This window comes from Chrysoperla carnea, chromosome 2, assembly GCF_905475395.1.
Source record: "Chrysoperla carnea chromosome 2, inChrCarn1.1, whole genome shotgun sequence".
Classification (NCBI taxonomy): Eukaryota; Metazoa; Arthropoda; class Insecta; order Neuroptera; family Chrysopidae; genus Chrysoperla; species Chrysoperla carnea.
The window spans coordinates 10,789,827-10,813,051 of record NC_058338.1 but is presented as its reverse complement, the minus strand read 5'-3'; the positions used below and the strand labels follow the sequence as shown (position 1 = coordinate 10,813,051).

The 23,225-nt window shown below is 29.3% G+C and overlaps 1 protein-coding gene and 1 long non-coding RNA gene across 8 annotated transcripts in view; both read left to right on the top strand.

The window, feature by feature from the left end:
* LOC123294017 (disks large 1 tumor suppressor protein) overlaps positions 1-23,225 on the top strand; it is a 1,177,915-nt gene that overhangs the window by 807,000 nt on the left and 347,690 nt on the right. The window lies entirely within an intron of this gene.
* On the top strand, positions 16,649-17,779 carry LOC123294033. Its single transcript, XR_006535069.1, has 3 exons — positions 16,649-16,672; positions 17,380-17,552; positions 17,698-17,779. It is a non-coding gene; the product is annotated as an uncharacterized LOC123294033 (long non-coding RNA).

Sequence of the window (23,225 nt, the reverse complement as noted above, 5' to 3'; positions counted from 1 at the left end):
ATATTATTTTATTGAATATGTTTAAAGAAACAAAAATAAACATAGCGTTGTTCTTCATTGATTGATTGATTGATTTGGTATTTTCATGTAAATATTTAGCTAAAAATCATTTTATTTTTATTTTTTTTAATGAAAATAACTTATATATTTAATTTTATTTGGTTAATCTTATTCCATTTGTACAATATCTTATTAACATATTGAAAAGAAAAACGAAGGATATACCACTTGGAAAATAAAAAATTATTTATGTTTTCAATGAAGCATGAGCAAATAGCTCTTAGCGGATGTGCTGACGGGTTAAAATTGGAAATTAAACAAGTGAAAACAAACAAATGACTGAGTTAGTTGTTGAAATAGCATGTACAGTGGACACTGTTGATTACACATACATACATGTACTAATTTGCGCTCTCACGAGTAAACAGTGATGTTTACGAAAAAATGTTTCAATTAAAAGTTGTTGATTTTTTTATGAGTAACATTTTTTGTATTTAAATTTTTGTTCTATCTCTTACGGTTTACAAGACCCTATGTTGCTCATTTATGAACTTGACCTCACATTTTACCCCCTGAGCAAGCTATAAAAATTTGAAATTGATATTTCTTTTCATTTTTGAGTAATCGTGATGACAGACGGGCAGACAGACAGACAGACAGACAGACACAGACAATCGTAAATGGACTAATTAGGTGATTTTATGAACACCTATACAAAAATTTTGTTCATAGTATTAATATTTTAAAGCGTTACAAACTTGGGACTAAACTTAGTATACCTTGGTATATTTCATATACCTACATGGTATAAAAATTAATGAATGTTCTTATATCCATATAAAGTATACTTATCAAAAAGAACAGGTTATGTTTTACACCGTCAACTCAGTGTAAAAGTGTACAAACTGGGGTACAAATAGAACATACCTTTATATAAATTAGTTTTTTCAAATAATAATTTATTGAATTATGCGGCTGCTTCTCACCGTTTGTGACCAGAATCCATAAATATTGAATGGAAACATATAGATAGAAATACGTCAAATTATATTTATTATAAATATAAACTAAACTATTAAAATGTTGATTCTTTAATCAATGTCAGCCTTAAATTAATTAATTTGTTAATTATGATTAATTATTGAATATCAAATTTTATTCAATTGAAAATATATTTCAAAAGCATGATGATATGCACTGTATAATAATATGTTTTACATGTATATACAGAATGTTCGATTTATATCTAGGCATATAAATTTCACGAGTATGACAGAGTACATGCGTTAAGGAATGCATCTAAGTAAGAGGTATTATAGGTGTTATATGATATTGCAAAAGTGACTTGTATCGTGGCTTATCAGTTGTAGTTCATCTATTCAACTAAGAAACTCCCACTCTCCAAGCGTCTTACATCTATCTCAACGCATATCGAAGCTTCAACACATGTATATTATACCTCTCACTTAGATGCATTGCTGAAGGCATGTATTCTGTCATACTCGTGATATTTATATGCATAGATGTAAATCGAACATTCTGTATAGTGACTTATGCTTTACGGTTTATTATAATTAAATTATATTTTCAACTGCAATTCAGATGTTGAACAAATTTTTTTTTTTTTTTTAATAAAAATGGTTTTTTTTTAAAAGATCGTATATAAGTTTTATAACGAAGATGTTTTTATTTTTCATAATAATTTGAAAGTTATATACGGTTTTTAAAAACTTTGCGTAAAACATCGTGTGACGTCATAATTTTAATTAAAAATAATTGGGTGATTCTATAAATGTTTAATTAAAAAATGCTATGTCTTTTCAACTTTTCGGCCATATTAGTTGGGTATATCTACCGGATTTTGAAACAGAAATGGAGTTTTGCTGTTCCGGAAATCCGAATATAAATATCTCTTTTCAATCATCAATACTCGGTACACAAGACAAAAAAAAACCACATTATATGTTTTTAGTATTAAAATTGGCATCCAATGTTTTGGTATATATGCACGGTATATACATTAAATCAAATACATGCTTTGTAGTCAAATAATCTGTTATTTTTAGCTTTACAATGCCATGAAACTACTAAAATATATAATATATTGTGTGCGAGTGCTGTTTATAAATTTGATAATATAGATATCTCTCTTCGACCATCAATACTCTTTAGTCGTCACCGTTTATCAAATGATGAACCTTCGATGACTTCATAATTAAATTAAAATTTTGTTTTTATATCATCGACAACCTTATATTTTTATGGTATTATTATGAACTACAAGAGTGTCTTAATACTTTAGATAGTTTTTTATCACACTCTCTAGATTTTTTGGTATAGAAATATCCAATTGAAAACGATAACCTATATGATTCAACATTTTTTCAGGCAACTTTGAACGATAAAATAATAAAAGCCCGATAGCCTAGGAATTTTTTGTGATTTTTGGAAACTTTTTTATTCAAAGAGTGTATAACTAAAGTTTTATTGTAATCCCTAGTATCATTATTCAATCCTTGCATATCACTTTTTTCCAAATCCGATAGATTTATTCAACTATTATATATTTTCATTCAATAAAATATCCATAATTGATTTGTTCATAATCAATTTACTATTGATTGATTCATAATCAATTTATTATTCAATAGACATCCAATATTTATTAATAATAAAAACATACATCCACATATCATTCATTGATATATTCATTTTATAAAATAAAAGAACAAAGCTTTAGTAGTTTTTTTGTGCAGGTGTCAGGTGTTATCTCCACGTTTTTATTCCATTTTAAAAAAGATTCACCAAATATAAAATAATTACAAATTGAATAATAAACAATTCTATCTATATTAAATAATTCAATTAAAGTTAAATTCTAATTGTTTCAAATTGTTTTATTTAATTTATGTTGAAAAAGTTTTAATTAAATGTGTTCATCTCCATTTATAATTGTGTCAATGTGTGTTAGTTAGTGGTTGTCTGTTCCTGTAGATATTGTCATTCATTTTCAAGGTAACTACCGATCATTATGTATATGAAATATACCAAGGTATACTCAGTTTAGTCCTAAGTTTGTAACTCTTAAAAATATTGATGCTATAAACAAACTTTTGGTATAGGTGTTCATAAAATCACCTAAGTAGTCCGTCAGTCTGTCTGTTTCAGTTGTCAGTCTGTCTGTCGTCTGTATGTCGTCTGTCTGTCGTCTGTCTGTCCGTCTATCATCACGATTACTCAAAAACGAAAAGAGATATTAAGCTGAAAATTGTATAGCCTACCTGTGAGACCGCAAATTGTATAGTATGTATTATATGAGAATGTCAGTTATATATGTGTGACATGTATGTATGTGTAATATGTCAGAGTTATCAAAACTGTCTATTCATGGTATTTCAACAATTAACTCAGTCAATTGTTTGTTTTAACTTGTCATATTTAATTTTCATCTTGTAAACCGTTAGAGATAGAACACAAAATTAAGTGTAAAAAATGTTTCTTATAAAAAATTAAACAACTTTTGTTTGAAACATTTTTTCGTAAACATCACTGTTTACCCGTTAGAGCGCAAATTATATAGTATGTATTATATGGGAATATCAGTTATATATGTGTGACATGTATGTATATGTTATGTGATAGAGTAATCAACACTGTCTATACATGGTATTTCAACAATTAACTCAGTCAATTGTTTGTTTTCACATGTTATATTTAATTTTCATAAAGCCAAACTGCAACTTACTGGATATACGCCAGTTATTTTAGGTAGGCAGAAAACTCTTTGTAACCGAAATCTTAACAAAAAGTCAAGCTCTAATGTGTCAAGCCTCAAAGTCAAAAAAATTAAGGATGTGCGAGCGCCAGGGCAATTTTGAATAAAAGGTCCCTAAATTTAAATGCAATAATATTATATCGAGTGGTTTACACGAATAATAACTTTTCGGATATAATTAAACGTATCGGATACGGACATAAATACAGAGAAGTGTTTTAAAAACACTTATTGTAAATAAATTGTAATAAATACATTTCACAACCAGTCAATAATAATCAATTAAATCCGATTGGGTAATTGACAGTTTAATAAAATTATATAACACAACCTGGTTTTGTGAATAAAATTCTATTTGTATGTTTATTATAGTCCGTGAGCTAGTAACACCTGAATCCCATCAGCTGTCAAAAATCTTGCATTGATATATATTTTGAATCAGCTCAGAATCACATATTTCCATATTTGGAACTGTATCTCGATATACTCCTTAAACTCGCCCAAATTTAGCAGGGGTTAGCGACTACCCATTGTCACTGGAGGGATTGAAAGTCATATGGAATAGTTTGTTTCTGGTCTGATCTGCAATAAATGTCAATGCCAGGATTTTGACTGCTGGTGACATTCAGGAGTAATCAGCTCACGGGCTATAATTTTAAATAATTTTATTGATTATTTCAATCTAAATAAGGTAGGCATTTGGTTAATTATATAGGTATATTTAATTTCATTGTGTTGGTATTTTGAATATTTAACCGATAGTAGACAAATTTATAGTTTGCTTAAAAATGATTGAATATTACGTAATATAACATCAGACAAGGTAAGAAATGCATGACGCCTGCTACAATGCTGGTATGGTATAGGGATAGATACAATAACATCTATGTTAGCATGGAATATATTACAGTATGGAATAGTACTATCCACCAGAAGTATTGTAGGTATTCCCAACCACCATACTTTAACACATGACGTCCATACTTTATTAACTCGTATGTCATAACTATTGCTAATGTTACTATTCCTTCAATACAGTACACAGTATGACGTTCACACCTATACTGGCATAGTGATATCTACAAAAAATTTCTTACCGTGTACGTTTCCTGCAAAGAGACAGTTTTATCGACATAAATTTTCTAGGTATAAAGCAATCGTATATTTTTCGAACTTGCAACAAACACCTTTCTAACATGTAGGCATAGACCAGAACTAATTTCGAATCAATTGGTGAAAATTCCACCAAATTTTGATGATTTTCCATGCCGTTAAAATGAAAAAGTTATAGTTTTTTAGATTTTTCCCGCAGGTTTTAAGTAATTCCGCCTCGAGGGAGTCTAAATGGCCGAGCGGTCTAAGGCGTTAGACTGTTTGTTTATTTAGGCTTAGGTTGCGGGTTCGAATCCAGGCAGCGGCAGTGTGAACATTCATAATTAATGGAGGTGCAGAATTTATCACATTGTCGTGGCTTGGATAAGAACGAAGTAACCGAATCCACCCACATCAAAATGTAATTGTAAATATGTTTGTAATTAAATAAATAAAGATTAGCAAATAATGATGTGGGTGGCCTCTGTTATAGGCGTATATGTCAGAAAAACGGAGGTTAAACCCCATTATTATTATTAAATTCCGCCTCGAATGCAAAAATCCCGTATCTTTCTAGCATGTCTAGACGTTCTAAAGTTCTAAAATCCATATCATATTACCGTGCATGAATATATTTTAAATTTATTACCTAATTATATTGTATGTTACCAACACTACGAAAAAAGAAACAAATAAACCTCTTTCTTATCAGACATACGGTAACTAGTAACTGGTAAGGTAACTCACATGTCATTAATTATTCTGTAAATTTATTATAGAAATGCCATTTTCTTTCTATTATTTCTCAGTCATGTTGCTTTTGCATTAGAAATAACGTTTCCTTGTTGTCGAAATAAATTTTATGTAATATTTGCATTATTTTACAAAACATATCTCGATAGTTGTAATTTTTTAGTTTAGTTTCAGTTTAATATTAAAAGTATAATGTTGTAAGCTTATGTTAAAACAGTGAAACTTTGTTTTTTATTTATTAAATGTATATAAAGAAGGTCGCGGTCAATATGTTTTGAATTCGATTGAGATTTGTAACTATGTCATTTAAAATTCATTTATTTGGAACAAAACCGTATATTTTAATACAATTGGTATGTAAAATTTTATAATTTTTGTTCATAAAAAGTATCTAGTATTAAATGCTAAAAATAAATTGTTTGTTGATGCCAATTTTATACAAGTAGGAATTGAAAATGGTAGTTTGTACGTGATGCTGAGTTTGGAAACTGATATGGCTTAGATATGGTATCAAAATTTCATTGAGTTACAAACACGTGACTGTAAATAATAACAATTGATTAAATACTTAAATACTCCAATCATCTTACGGTTTCACCTCGGAATCGAACGGAATAAGCTGTATTTTTGTATAGATCTTTATTTTGATAGTACAAATGTTGTTTCAAAAGTATCATATTCAAAAGTATTTGTCTTCAATCGTATTAACATTAATTATAAAAGTTGTAGAAGATACAACTTTCTACAAATTTTGTCTAAAATTTGTTGTTGTTGTCGTCCTTAGCTTGTTACCTTATTTAATCATTTTTCGTACTTTTATAAATTGAAAAATAACTTGAAACATGAAAACTAACATTAAAAAATAAATGTGTTTAGTGGATATCAATAAAATTCAAATAAACAATAAAAAATAAATTAGATCTTAGAATAAAATAAAGCGCTAACTTTCAATTTTTAAAAGTGTGAGTTATCCTTACAATCTAGGGCTCGATTACTAAAATAAAAAAGCACATCTACATTTCAAACCTTTTTAACCCCCGAAATAAAAAAAAGGCTGTTTTAACTTTGACCGCTATATGTGAGTGTGTGTCTGCCTGTCTGTCTTTGTCATCGTAACGCCTAAACAGATGAACCGATTTTGATAAAATACCGTACCCGAAAAATTTAAAAATTGGCGACAATCTTCAATATCGGCTTAGTTTTTAAAAGGCTTTAAAGAAAAAGCCAATTTAATGAAGCGTGTTGTTAGATATGTTACAAATGCGAGTTTAGGATTTCGTTCCCCGAAAATTTGGAAAAACATTTTTAAAACTTATTCTTTTATCCAAGAAATCTTAGAGAAACCTTAAAGCAAACTGAAGAAGAATACAAATTAATTCTAAAACAAAATCGCAAGTATAAAAATGTTTCTGAGATTCTCATGTTTAAACGACAAGCTGCAAAAAATTCTTCCAATTATATCAAAACATTAAAATGTCTCAATGTTTCTTGGTACGCAATCCTTTCATTAATCTTAAAAGAAAAACCATCGTAAAATCAAAGTTATTTTTATTCGTAATTTTAATGTATTTGGAAATTACAATTTAATTGAAAATATAATTCGAATCATTGTATTCATTGAAACTTATATTAAAAAAAAAAAGAAACAACATTAGTTTTTACTTACATTTAAACTTAAGAAAATCAGATACTGTAAGAAAAGAATAAAAGAAAAACAATCCGGTGTGAATCACTCAACAAACCTCCATGTATACTATATGTGTCACTGTCTAACGAGATTTGTGCAAATTTAATGAAGCAGATCACATTGTATGCAGAAAAACACATAAACAGACCTCATTAAATTTTCCAATTATTTTTTACCACTAAATGAATGAAAATTTAGTAATATGTATTATTAAAAATTTGTAAATTAAATGAATTGAAATAATTAAGTAAATTGTATTTTTTAAATAAATTATAAATGATATTTTAAAGTAAATTATAATAATTATGTAAATTATATGCTTAATGCCTTAAATAACATAAAAAAGCTTTCAAGAAAATTAGATGTATAAAGTCTTAATAGTTACTTCAATTATGATTACGTTAAGACACAGACATTCTTCTACAAGAGTCTTTATTCAGTTATGTATCACATTCCGCTGCAAGGGCAGTCAAATTAAAACCAGCTATTGTGAGATCCGTTCTTTGAACGCTTAAACTGTTCAAGGTGGATTGATTTCACTTTAATGTCACTTTAATCATTGAAAAATACCAATCTGAAATATTTATTTATATATATATGGTATACATCTCGAATAGCTTGATAGTTGATGACAAGAGAAGACTTAAGATTGTGGTCAAACAAAAAATTTGATTTTAAGATCTTCTAACAACTCATCTAACAGCGCACGTTGTTATAGTATCAGCACACTCAGTTGGCAGGTCAGACGAAAAATTTAATTTTTCTTTAAATTTTCCAAAGTGCAATATCTCGAAAAACCAAATTTTTCAGCCAAATGTAAAGAAAACAAATCTTGTCTTATCATCAGCTATTAACCTATCAATCTTAAGGTTAAGATTTTACATAAAAATGAATGTCAGCTCCTATAATCAGCAGAATAATTAAGTTATCATTTCTAAAATTAATTATTAATCAAGAGCGAAATTTTTTACGAATTTCGATCGATGTATTCTTTTTAACTAAATTTATTTTGTTTTTTGTTTCAGGTATGTGTTTCTCAACTTTATTCTATATTTTCGATTTTTTTCGAACGATATGCAGTCCTGTGAGTATAAGTTTGGGGAACAGAGCTAAAGTTAGCTTTGCTACCATTTAATCTATCTATTTAGTTTTTAATAAAGTTATTTTCTTCTTAATCACTCTATTTTTCTTTTGAATTTATTGAAATTATTTTCTACTTTATAGCGCGGTTTTTTCTTTGAACCTTTATTTATTTTCTATTCTTTAGATCAGCTCTAGCCACAAAAGCGTGTTTTTTAGTTTTTTAAACTATTATTCATTGATTTAAAAGAAATGAAAAAAATACTCTCGCACCAGGACTCGAACCTGGACCCTTTGAAGCCATGCCTAGCCTTATCTAGTTTGGCTATACGAGTTCCAGACACGTATGGTCAAACATATAGGCAAAATATTTGTCAACATTAACTCATTTTGATTATTATGTTTTGTTCACTTTGTGTACAATTTTAAACGTCAAATCTTTTCAGTTATAAAATTGATGTTTATTTATGATTCAATAGCGTAAACTATAAAAACAAATAACTTGCCTAGTAATCTTAATTAAAGAGAATTGAAAAAAATCATAATTGATATAATGTTATCTGCGCTTCCACCATCAGAAGATTTTAAGCATTCGGTAATCCTGAAGCCATAAAAAGTACAGATGAATGAAAACTGGCTGTATCTACGTATAGAGGTAAAATTTTATTGAAAAAACGTGACAAATAAAATTTTTACAGTTTTTCAATTAAAGAATACATCTTCATTGAAATGAAAATGAATTAAGATACAAAATGTATCAAATAAATATTTATTATATAATTACTTGTTATATGTTTTCTTTACGAAGATGTGTGTAATTACATTCGATAGGATAAAAATTTATTGTTGTTACACTCGGTAAGTCACCCAAGAATATTTAGGAGAGTACATTTTTTATCTCTTGTTATTTATGGGTACAAATTTATATATCGTAGTCACTTTATTATATGTTAGTTTTTACAAGCTTAAATGTGAGGGAAAAAAAATAAGTGACTTTCATGTTTACAAGGTGTATTAGTAAGATTATGATGCGAAAGTTGAAAAGTCATTCATCTAGTCTTAAATTATATCTCTCTTTCGGTAGATTACAAACAAACACAGTTGCATAAGCACTTAATAAACAGGAAAACTATATAAAATAAAGTTCAAACTCTGATACGATGTAATCTTTTATTGACAAGACAAATATCGCACATTTTTAAACGATTTAAAAAAGAAATAAGAATACCAATTTTATCTTCATAAAAATGAAAATTTTGTCCACAGTAAAATTATTGATAGGTGTAATATTTTCGCAAATTTAACCTAGGAAACGAAAACTTTTTTAATCGAAAAAACGACTCCTATGTAATAATAACTAAAGCTGTACAATTAACTATGAATTAAGTGATTCTGATCATTGGTAACTTCTGATTACTAGTCATGGATGGCGTTTTATATAAAATTTTAAAAACCTGATTAATTTTATGATTTTTTCATATTTTTATAATAATAATTAATTATATTTTAATTCAATTCAAAGTTTTCTGTTTTTTTCATCTGTTTTTAAACACTATAAAAAAAGTAAGGCGTCATGTTATTACGTCACACAGCTATGTAAACAAAAAAGTTTAAATTTTAAACAATTTAGCAAACGAAATATCAGCTCATTTTGTTTACACAACTGTATGACGTCATGACACTTATTTTTTTATGACACTCATCGATTGACTAATTTTTTGTATGTGTTTTATTACCACTATAGATTTTCAAGCACAATTCTTTGGATTATGGAAAAATTCTAATTGCACTTCAAAAATATTTATTTTTGTTAATAACAATTCAAGTAAATTTTGATGAATTTTAAAAATTCGTGCATTTGTGTCTGTCTAATAAAACCAGTTTGACCTACATATGTGTAAAGCACTTAATTAAATTGACTCATAAAAATCTAAGACATTCTATACAAACGTTTAACATAAACATAATGTATTTCTGGTTTTGCTCGAATCCACAAAGTTCAACTATAACCTTGATAAAAGCATACATAACACTCTGTGTAACATGTGTGCATTCATGCTTTTCTTGGAAAACTGCCAATATTTACATAACTTTTCATGTGATCATTTAAAGATTATTGTTTTATAATAAAACCAAGAATAGGAACTCTTTAAATTCATTACAATGTACTATATAATAGCCAGTGCTAAATCCACTTGTGATTTATCATCAGATATAGAATTATCTCTTAAAATAAACTGTGACTTTATACCTACAGGCGATAATAAATTGATCTATTTCGAATGAAAAATTATGGGAAATATTGGTTGCGACAAAGAAAAAAATGTATATGACCTCTATAATTTTCAATTTACTCAATGCACAATGTACTCGAATACAACTCAAACTTCACCAACTATACATGATGCCTATTTGTTCCTAATAAATCATGGAATAGGTAAAATGGATTCATCCTATAAGCACAGATATACACACATATAGAAATTTCGACTCATAAAGAAGGTTGTTTCATGAAAATGTCTATACATTTACGAAAATATATTAGCCATCTCTTTTTAATAATATATGAAAATATCTATCTTCTATTGCACGTCACCAAAAAAAAAAAACACACGAGAGAACCATTTTGTAGTATAAAAATCAGTATATCTTACTCTGATTACTTTATTATCATATATGTTATCTCATTTCAACATTCTTACATGAGAACACGATATAGAATGTAACGTACGTGTATACCCAATATTGTACTCGTATACTACAAACTTGGGTAGCTCCCAGTCAGCAAACAGTACTGCAGAGAGCTTTCATTTGAAATGATACAGCTAGCTACTCTGTTGGTCGAATTATGTACTACATACATAGTCATATTAGTGTAATTTTTATCCGTCATTTTGACGTCTTCAAGTAGTTTCATTTCCTCTTTGTGTAAATTACAAATTTTTTAACATAAAATTTATGCCGGTTTTGAATTATTTTGAAATGAAAACATTTTTTTATTAAAATTCAATTGACATTTCAGTGCATTTCATTTGTTTTTACTTGATAGCATGTGTGTTTATTGTATTGATGAATATTTTGGCGCGTGTTTTAAATATTGATTTTTTTTTTTTTTAGTTTTAAAAACTGTGTTAATGTATTTTGCTACAACAAGTGGGCATGTTTTAATGTCAGTTTCGTGACAAATTAATAAATGTTTGTGTAATAAATTTAAAAATAGCATGTTTCAAGTGTTTATTGTGAAAAAATATAATGCAATATTATTAAATTTATTATAGACAATAATATTTAATATGAGATATTTTTGAATATAATGGGTAAAATTGTAATTTACATTGGTTTGTTTTGGTTATTGAGAATCTTAATATGAAATTTGCGTTCTATTGTTTTATATTAATAGCTAAATGGATTAAGATAATTTCGAATTCCAAGATCTTACTTGTATTACCAACCACGAACTTTAGATTTGCCCCTAAAATTTTTTTTGACAAAATAGTAGGATCAAAAAACACTGCCAATATCCTTAACATCTATGTTATTCATTTTAAACACGTTTTTTAATCCCCCAAAGGCATAGAAGAATCATATTTTTAGAATTGAATATCATACGATCCTGAATAAGAATTCAAAATTAAACTATCATCAAACAGTTTACAAAAATGTGGGTTTCAAAACGATAAATAATTTGATTACACAATGATTTATTATATTAAAATATAAAAGACATACATGGTTTCTATTCCTGATTGAACAAAAATTTCAGAATGAAGCAGCTAATCAAGATCGATCAAGATTAGGTATTGCTAAGCCTGTCGTGTTATGATGAATGATAATATGTCTAAAAAGGTTCTATTTAGAGAGCAACTCTTCAACAATGCCCAAATTTGTGCAAATGCCCAAATTTTACGAACTATCAAGATCAAGATGCACCTTTGCAAGACCGAAACCTAACTCTGCAGGACTTGGACTTATAGTTCTATAAGACCAAGACTCGTTACAAGACTTTTACCAATCTTACTGCATAATATAATTAATGCTCTAGAAAATTTTTCAATGTGCCAAATCTATGAAGATAATTGCTTAATTTGATAATGATTATTCAAAGTAAGACTGCAAAAATTCTGAAAATAAAACAATAAGACTCAATCGAAACTTAAAAGTTCAAATCATGGTTGATGGAAGATCAAAAACAAGACTCTAGATTGACCAAGACCAAGACTGGTATTATTTTGCAAGACCAATACCAATGCCAAGACAGAATCCTGCAAGAACGAGACCTAACTCTGCAAGACCAAGATTAGACTAAAGAAGAAATTTCTTTTGGCGGAAGCTCATTTAGATCGACTTTAGGGTTCCATACTTAAAAACAACTGTACCCTTTTACTAAGTGAGTCTGCTATGTGTCTGTCTGCCTGTCCGTCTATATGTCTGTCATCAAATTATTCTTCATAAACCTCAATAGTTTTTGGTCAAGGATTTCTGATTGTCTTATATTTTCATCAATTATTTACCTCTCTCTTTCTCTTTATGACTTTTGGCATGCTTCATATAGGCTTTCTCTTTATGACTTTTGGCATGCTGCATACAAGCATGACATTAAATTAATTTTACTTGAATGTAATTACGGAAATAGTACAATTTTCTTATGGCCGAACTTCAATTACATTTATAAACTTTTAAATAATATGTCCTTTTCTTTTTTAACGAAATGCAAAACTAATGTTTTAGTTCAAAAATTGTCTAGACAGTTCAAAACCACAAAAAAAAAACTATTAATATTTCGGTTTTGCACGCAAGTTGTAAACGTTTTCTCTCCAGAGTAATTTAAAAAAATTTATATTTCAGAATGTTTTGTAATAAAATACACTTTTTTTCCTACTGGGTGATTCAGTAGGGTGTATTACATCCATTTTTGAAAAGTGTTTTAATTAGTTTCTATATTGCTAAAGAAAACTACTAAAGAAAACTTTTTTTCAATTGATAAGTGCCGTAAAAATGCTTTAAAATTTTTCATTTTCAATCTCGGCTCTGGTTGCTCTGTGGGTATGACGTCAGTTGGCTGTATAAACAAATGCGATGATTTTTGTATGTTAATTGTTTATAACTTAAACTTTTTGGTTTACACAGCCATATGACGTAGTAACATGGCGGCTACTACTTCATGGTGTCAAATCATAGAAGTAGAAATATAGCACCGTATAGTGGCCGCCGAAAAGGTTGATCGTTATAGAGAGACATAAAAAAAAGGCGCGTATAGCTGTATTCGTCTCTAGACCAGCACATGTGTTGTTATTGATGAATCAATTTATTTTGGCTTTGTGATATTTAAGGTTAGGTTTGACTGCTCTCGAATCTTTTTAGTTGCTCTTCAGACCAAATTGGGCAATTTTGTTTGTTTTCATATCCTTTAAGCCAGAAATGTGCCTCGTAAACAGTAAAATTTTTGTCTTTTTTAAATTGTTTTAGTTTTGAAAAAGTTAATTGATGAATCACTCGTTATCAATAAATACTCAAATGTTATTTCATAAATAAATTTTCACAATTGATTTCCATTTAACAATGAGTTTTCATTTTCATTTCATTTAATTTTAACTATTGCAATTTCTTTTATATTATTATTAAATTCATTATCTTTTGCTATTGTTATTATAAAATATTGTTTTTATCATGATAATATATTTATACTGTCTATAATGTATTTTTTGTATTGATAGCATTCCATTCTAATGCTTTCAATTCAAGTATTTTACAGATTTTTAAATTTTAGATTAACAGTATTAGTCTATCTAGTTTAACGTTTGTAACGCTTAGAAATATTGATTTTAGTATTATTTTACCAAATTTTTATATGCGTGTGTGTCATCTCACATAGATCAGAAATGATCTAGTTGTCTACGACCTAGACCGGATAGAATTCGAGTTTGAATCCCGGCTTCTGTGTAATTTTTTCATTTCTTTCTACTTTTCATATGAAATAATACGTAATATGCGTTAATCCTCTCATCATCAAATGTTTAGTGGTATAATGTGTTAAGATAGCAAAAGCTATAGAAAGTATCGTGTATAAAGAGCCCGAGTAGAAAGTAAGTAAGGTTCAACCAGATCATGTATCTGGGCCGGATCAGGATAGAATAAGGCTTGCCATATCCGGTAAGCCTTATCAGGACCAGATCTGGACCAGATGAGGATAGCCTGATTTTAAATATAATCAAGTCTGGTAAGCCATACTGCATCAGGACCAGGTCTGGACCAGATGAGGATAGCCTGATGTAAAGTTTAATCGAGTATCGTAAGGCATACTGCATCAGGACCAGATCTGGACCAGATGAGGATAGCCTGATCTAAAATTTTATCAAGTATGGTAAGGCATACTGCATCAGGACCAGGTCTGGACCAGATGAGGATAGCCTGATGTAAAGTTTAATCGAGTATCGTAAGGCATACTGCATCAGGACCAGATCTGGACCAGATGAGGAAAGCCTGATGTAAAGTTTAATCGAGTATCGTAAGGCATACTGCATCAGGACCAGATCTGGACCAGATGAGGAAAGCCTGATGTAAAATTTAATCAAGTATGGTAAGGCATACTGCACCAGGACCAGGTCTGGACCAGATGAGGATAGCCTGATGTAAAATTTAATCAAGTATGGTAAGGCAAACTGCATCAGGACCAGGTCTGGACCAGATGAGGATAGCCTGATCTAAAATTTAATCAAGTATGGTAAGGCAAACTGCATCAGGACCAGGTCTGGACCAGATGAGGATAGCCTGATGTAAAATTTAATCAAGTATGGTAAGGCATACTGCATCATGACCAGGTCTGGACCAGATGAGGATAGCCTGATCTAAAATTTTATCAAGTATGGTAAGGCATACTGCATCAGGACCAGGTCTGGACCAGATGAGGATAGCCTGATGTATAGTTTAATCGAGTATCGTAAGGCATACTGCATCAGGACCAGATCTGGACCAGATGAGGAAAGCCTGATGTAAAATTTAATCAAGTATGGTAAGGCATACTGCATCAGGACCGAATCAGGACTAGATACAGTTATCATAATATAAAAGATTATCAAGTATATGACATGTTTCACATCATGCCATGTTGATACCATGAGTTAGGTTGTATTTGTATCAGATCAGATTAAAATTCATTTGTCTATAATGGAATAAATGATAATTTAATTCAATTCAAAATATTTTTCATATAAATTTTAATGAATCTAATCGTTCAATATAATTGGTCTGGTGAAATAATAATAATAGTAATAATAATAAATTTAATGTTTGATAAATAAACGTTTTTTTAAGTTACATCGATATCATAAACTTAGGATTACATATCATGTTCATAAATTTGAAAAATACACAAAAAAAATTTAATGCATATATTTAATTATAATGACATAACTTAATAACAAAGAATGCTATGATATTAAATGTCATAGTCAAGATAATACAATATTTTTTATGCGAGTGTTTCATGTATGAAGTAAAGGAATTACATACAATTTTTCTTTTTGATTTGTACTTAAGTCAATACAAACCATTTTTTTCTCAATGTTAGTTAATGAACAAGTGATAATATTGGAATCTCTTCTAGTCACTTTCCACATATTTAATGATTCTGATGAACATGGATAGTTGTAAATTGGTTTTCTCTTTTTTAGTGTTTGCCCAGTAATTGTAATATTATTTTCACCTGAAGAAGTATAAATATTATCAATTTGTAATATAAGCAAAATTGAATCTTGTCCTTTTTGGATAGATTATATTTTGGAAAGGATAGCCAAACATGTGGTCACTTCATGTGAATATATTATTTTTGTTTAGAACATTTATGTAGACAAACACAAACCTGTTTATTTGCAAGTATTCATCGTATGTTTACTTTAAATGTATATACTTATATACAAGTGACAAGTGTCAGGCAAGAGTGTATCTCAGGCATGAATATATGATATGTACACGTGTAGGCCAGGCTGCCAGGCATAAGAATGTAGAATGAGGTTAGGTTATAGGATATATTGACATTGAATAAAAATCATGAAATCCATGCGGTCTTTAATTAATTAAACCCGACTAATAATTAACAAATATAACTATATAAGTCAACTAGTTAACAAATGTGCATTAACAAGTTAACAACATAATTTTTATTAAAATTATAAGTGAAATTTATAAGTTTGATAAAAAAACTGAGTAAATGAAACAATTAGGTTATTTATAAATTTGTGTTGTGTTTAAAGCTTCGTTTTTAAGTTTAATTACGTAAATCATACAAGGTTAGTATAAAATATTAAGTTATTAATTCACTATAATCTTTTGTGTGTTTGATTTTATCTTTTTAAATTTTTCAAGCATCATATCCCAAAAAGTATTAGACATACGGAACTGTGGGTCGGCTTAAATTGTTCCAAATTTAGTTTATTTTCCAAATGATATTAGCAACTAATGCCGAAGCTCATTGTTTTTGAATTGAACTGAAAAAACTCGAAAATTTTATTACGCCGGTAGCACAATTCCTCTTTTTTGATTGCTAAATGTGGTTTTACACTCTCCCAAGGGGTCGGAATTACCTACATATAAAAAATGTAGCTTTATATCAAGTTATGTGATTTTAGCTGTTTTTTTGGTAAGATTTTACTGGCGTAATAATCAAATCTTTCGTTTTAAATTCATCTTATAGTCGCATCAAAATATGTTTTTAGTCAGGAGTCCTCAATAACAGCTCCGATTTTGATGAATTTTTTTTCAAAATTATTCAGTATTTTCAGTATTATTTAAAATCAGAAATATTTAAGTTGGGGGAAATAATCTGGAGGAGGAATAGCCAATGTCGCAACTGATATATCGATGCCCAGCCAAAATCGCTAATGAGAGAAGTTTTGAGGAGATATTGATTTTATAAATATAAGAAAGATCTATTAAAATAAGATAAAACAGATAACTAAAATAAATAATTAGCATTAAAATAAATTTTCTTTTCCAGAATAAACGTTTATACTATTGTCTTGATGGAAAAAATACCATTACTCGTAACATGGGTAATATTATTCGAGCATATATATCAAGAGACGTAGCACTGTCGTTTGTGGCGGTAAAAGCAACTCAAAACAAAAAAATTTTCAAAGATACAAATTTTTTCACTTGTATAAAAAGGATGTAAGTTATTTTGCAGGATTACTCTCGTTGATAACTAATTAATTATTTCTTAATCATATGTTATTATTTTATACATAATTATAATTATTATTTTTTTATTACTTATTTAATTACGTACATAATTAATTAAAATTTTTTATTTTAGCTGCTGTAAGACAAAAATCCCAAAAAAATCAAGATATTATTCCTGACACCAAATTGCATCAAGCATTATCGTCAGTGCTAAATAATGCTTAAGATTGGGATGGCCACAGAGTAGCCAGGATAAAAAAACAAGAAAATAAAAAAATATCTTTTTTTTGTTCACTTTTTTAAAAATTATTTTTTTTTGCTGTGTAAACAATTTTTAATATATAATAAATAATATTTTTAATTACAATAATAATAATAGTGTAATAATTTTTATAAGAATAAAGATTCGTGTTTCTTAAAGGGACCGGACCGGGTATACCGGATTTGGATTAGCTACGGTATGTAACGCAGACGATTGATTTGGACCCGATTAGGAATTCCGAATCTGGTCCCGATAAAGTTCTCCTGATTGGGTCCCGACAAGGATTTCCTGATCGGGTCCAGGTACATCATCTGCGTTACACACCTTATCTGGTCCAGATAAGGTTTTCCTGATCGGGCCCCGATAAGGTTTTCCTGATCTGGTCTTGATAAAGTTTGCCTGATCTGGTCCCGATAAGGTTTGCCTGATCTGGTCCCGATAAGGTTTTCCTGATCGGGTCCCGACAAGGTTTTCCTGATCGGGTCCAGGTACATCATCTGCGTTACACACCTTATCTGGTCCAGATCGGGTATGCCCGGTCCGGCCCTGGTAAGGATCACGAAAAAATTTCTAGTCGGGAGACTTATATAAAGTACGCAAAAAATGTAAAAATTTGGTTTCATAAAAAACTATACAAAGATTTATCACAGTGTCGGCACGGTACATTCGGCTTCTTAATATTAAAAAAAAAAAAGATTTTTAATGTGTTATGTTTATCCATAAACTTGTTTTTGATTACGGAGAGTACGCTCTAATCTATATTTAAAATCTTTAACCAATAATAAACCGCATATTTTCATAAAAGATAATGGTATGTATAATGTATAATGTATATTATAAAACACATCATGTGGTGATATTGGTTGGTCTATATTCGATCTTTTCGAACTATGTCGACCCACAGATGTCAGCTTAATGTGTATATAGACCGTTATATATATATATATATATATATATATATATATATATATATATATATATATAGTAGGATGACGTCACATGTATAAAATATTATATATAATCGATTTTACATGTAGGTATGCATGTATATATAATTTTAAAAACAATATGACTCATTCACCTAATAAAAATAACAACAAGTGATGATAAAACACCAGAGGTAATTGTTTAAATACCCTGTGTCTGTTTCAATATCAAAACTGTGTATAAATTAGTTTGTGAAATTTGAAATTAAACAAAATCAGGTTGACGGCATCCTTGGAATGAGAATCAAATTTATTGAAGCTTCAAAGTAAAAGAATATTTCAAAAAGTATGAGGTATTTTAATTGCGACAATAATTTTTTAATTATCTCACATTAAGAAAAAATAACACTAGTCATCCAAATTTGATTTTTTTTTATCACGTTAATGCCATTTCTAATAGTTTTTGGGGGACTGTGAAATATAAAAATATAACGTTTTTAACTTTCCAGAGGAAGTTAATGTAATGGGGTCGATTTTGAAAATCTCCAGTTTTACATATTTTCGCTGTTTCAAGGTCGCAATATCCGAATCAAACATTTTCAATGTGATGTCTGTGTGTGTTGTCGCATGTATGTTTGTATGATTTTTTCGCCTCGATTATCTCGCGAACCAGTTATGGCATTAACACGTGAGTGGGCTTATTCGACGTGAAATCGCGTATTTAAGAACTGAAAGAGTTTTCAGCAGAATTAGTTGAGCCGTTTTTTAATGGTAATAAAAACTGCAATAAACAGAATCTGAAAAGTGGATAAAACACATTTATCTATGTAGATAATGGTTGTTCCAGCATAAGCTGCAGTACATGTTCGAAAAATAATGTATGAAGGCTAACAAGATCCTTTTTTTTTAAATGTTTTTTCCCCTTCTGGGAAGTTTGTCGTGTGGTCTACAGGGGTCACACACCGACTATGTACTGCCAATTTTTTGGTTCAAAAATTCAATAAAAAGATTTTCGAATAAAATGAATCACCGTATAATTCATATTGATAGAAGGACAACACAAGAAGCTCGTAACTCTTACTATTTCAGCTCTTTTATGATTTATTTGATAAATCTTATATGGATAATAATATACCATGTGTGTTTGTACCATCTAGGCATATACATATCTGTAGTATGACAGAATACATCCATTTAGTAATGCATCTAAGCGAGAGGTATTATATACATGTGTTGTAAGACTACAGATACGATACGACAGGTCTTCTGTTGTATGCATGCAGAGAGTGGGAGTATTGTTGCATACTTACTAGTTATCTGTAACTAAAAAACTCCCATTCTCCAATCGTCTTCCAACTAATGTTCAATACATGTATATAATACCTCTCGCTTAGATGCATTACTAAACGGATGTATTCTGTCATACTACAGATATGTATATGCCTAGATGGTACAAACACACATGGTATACATCTTATTATCATGATCATCATTATAAGCGTTATCATCATCGTTCCTATAAAATATAAAAATGATTTATCTTATAAAATGAGATCATTTCTACTTCATATATTTTTATACATAAAACGTTCAACTACTACTACATTATACTAAAAGTATACTTTAATTCTTGTTTCGTTTTTTTTTTTTTCTTGTCAAAAGTGTGGGTGCCTTTCGTTTGTCACCCGTTGTCAACACACAATTCATGTGTTATATTTCGTCACATTTACCATAGCAACGGTATAGGAACAAAAAGTTACAGTTTTTATGAGAATACTGCAATATTTAGTACTAGATGTAAGAGGGTGCCTGAGGCACCCGTTGTAAAATAATGAATATTACAAATACTTCAATTAAGAACGTTCCCAAAAAAAAAAAAAGAGTGTATGGAAATATTTGAGACTTATCTTTCTAATTTTGAGGATGGATTCTGTTTGAATGCATATTATAGTTTTTGAAAAATTGATGTCTAAAGATGAAGAGAAAATCACTTAAAAAATAAATGCCATTCATTGCATAACCTTAAATGTATTTTATGGAAAAACAAGTGCTGCTTGTTATAATTTTCATTATAAGAAAATATTTTTAATATTATAGGATTTATATGTTAGGTTAGGTTAGGTTAGGTTAGGTTAGGTTAGGATAGGTTAGGTTATATTGGCTGTCCACGAAGAACTCACTTAGGCCATAGAGCCCATTGTGATACCATATATGTGTTTTACCATCTTTCCGCTGATAATTTCATTTATTAGCTCCACAATTTCAGAGGCACAGTGCACCTCCTTCATGCATATTCCATGCGCTACACCAGCCCGTCACAACTATTAACCCCAAAACCATACCCTAAACATACCGCGGACGGAATTGGTTACGCCTTAACCAACAGAGCTAAAAGATTGACTCTTATTTGTTAAAAACACAAACTTTAACAGCGGAAATCTATAAATTTAACACAGTACCCGTTTGTAAAAGTCTGTTAAAAACAAGTAAAATTAACAAAATTTAAAAAACTCTCGATAAGTTTTTCGGATACGGAACCCTAAACTAGCACTTGAAACACACATAGCTAAGAACACTCTCCATTAAATTTTCTTTCAAACAAATCCAAAATAATCAAAATTGCTACTATACCACAGACAGACACACACACACATAGAGGTCAAACTTATAACACTCGTTTTCTTAGTTCGGGGGTTAGAAAGAAGTTCTTTACGTTTGAGACGCTTCGCGTTATGAAGTGGCCAATCAAATTTTCTGTAGTACACACGTTTTTGAAGTAAACGTGGATTATCATAAAAAACTAGTCTCTCAGACAGACAGACGGTTAGAAGCAGCGGCCTAATTACATTATAACTGCATATTTATAAATTGAACTTTCTGTAAAATATGTCTTAAAATATATAAAATAATATAATTTTATACGTTACATTATTATTATTAACCTATTTATTTTTAGATATTTTATTCTGAAAATTGGTTATGACAGATTTTATTAATGTTTATCTAAAAACAACAACACTAACAATAACAGCATAAACCAACCAAAATAACATATTATATTACATTTATTTAAACTCAAGAGTCACATATACAACATTTTATATCTAAAATAATACTGTACTCTATTCGTTGTGTGCGTATTCATGGTAGGGACAATAAAATCGATGCCAGCGCTTCCAGTGAAAAATTTTGGCGTTAAAGGGGGCTGTTATTACTGATTTGCAGTTCTTTAAATGTTAATGTTATAAAAATGTCAAATTAAAAATATTGTAAAACACGAATTAATTAAACTTAATGCATTAAAAATTGTGAAAATAAGAAATCAAATTGCACAAATATTATTTTTCAAATGTAAAGTATCATTATTATTTATTTAATTTTGTGAGACAATAATATTAAATTTTCAATGTAAGTCATAAATGCAATCCATACAATTATATATGCATTCATACAATTCTATAATTAAAGTAGTGTATCGTTACCATGGAAACGAAACTCACGCACGGAGCGAATACATAAATATTATGTATAGAGTTATTACAGGGTGTCCGTGATTCGATTTACATAGCTTCAGAGCGTATTCTTTGGAAAATATTTAGTCGAAAGTGCCGTAGATATTTTCCTCCAAAACTGCATAGTTAATGCTTCAAACATATAGCAACACATTATTGCACGAATAGTAATTGAAGGTAAAGCTCTCAGAAGAGTATCTAGGTGTATATATAGGTTGATCTTTTCGCCTATTGCATGGAAAACTATTGTTCACGACCACATAAACTGATGCAAGTACGTTACTGAGCTGTCTTATTCGTATATATTATCCTATCAACAAAAGTTTATCTAAAACATTTCCTGTATTAAAAGAAAAGTAGTATGGATCCTCGTGGATCGTGGGATCCTCATTGAGTGACAAATGAGAGGCGTTCACTAAACTACAACAGGTTTATGATTCGAATTTTTACTATTTTCTATAATTTTTTTTTGTTTTTTTAATTCACTCTTAACATACTTTATTCGTTGTTGAAAATCCTTTTCTTGATATAGCGGGAAAATGATTGATTTTTGAAAAATAAAAAATATGGCAAATTACAACTCTTACTTGGCTACGGTTTTGAAGTAAGGAGATACTGCTCTTTGTATAATTCGCAAGTTTTCGCTGTGTAATCTCGCAAGTTTTAACGTTTTCCTATTAGTACAACACCTGTGAGGGCGCTAATAATGTATTATACGGGAATATCAGTCATGATTCCGCAATCAAGTCTGTTTATACATGGTGTTTCAACAATTAACTAAGTCAACTGTTTGTTTTCGCTTGTTTTATTTTGTTTTACAAAAAACAAAAGTTTAAACCTAAATGAACAAGTGAATTTTCAAAAATGTAATATTAGTTAATCAAGGGGTCTATTATAAAACCGAAAAACATGGAAAGTGGTCAACGAGACAAGAACCTCTTTTGGTTTGGAGAACTCTGCT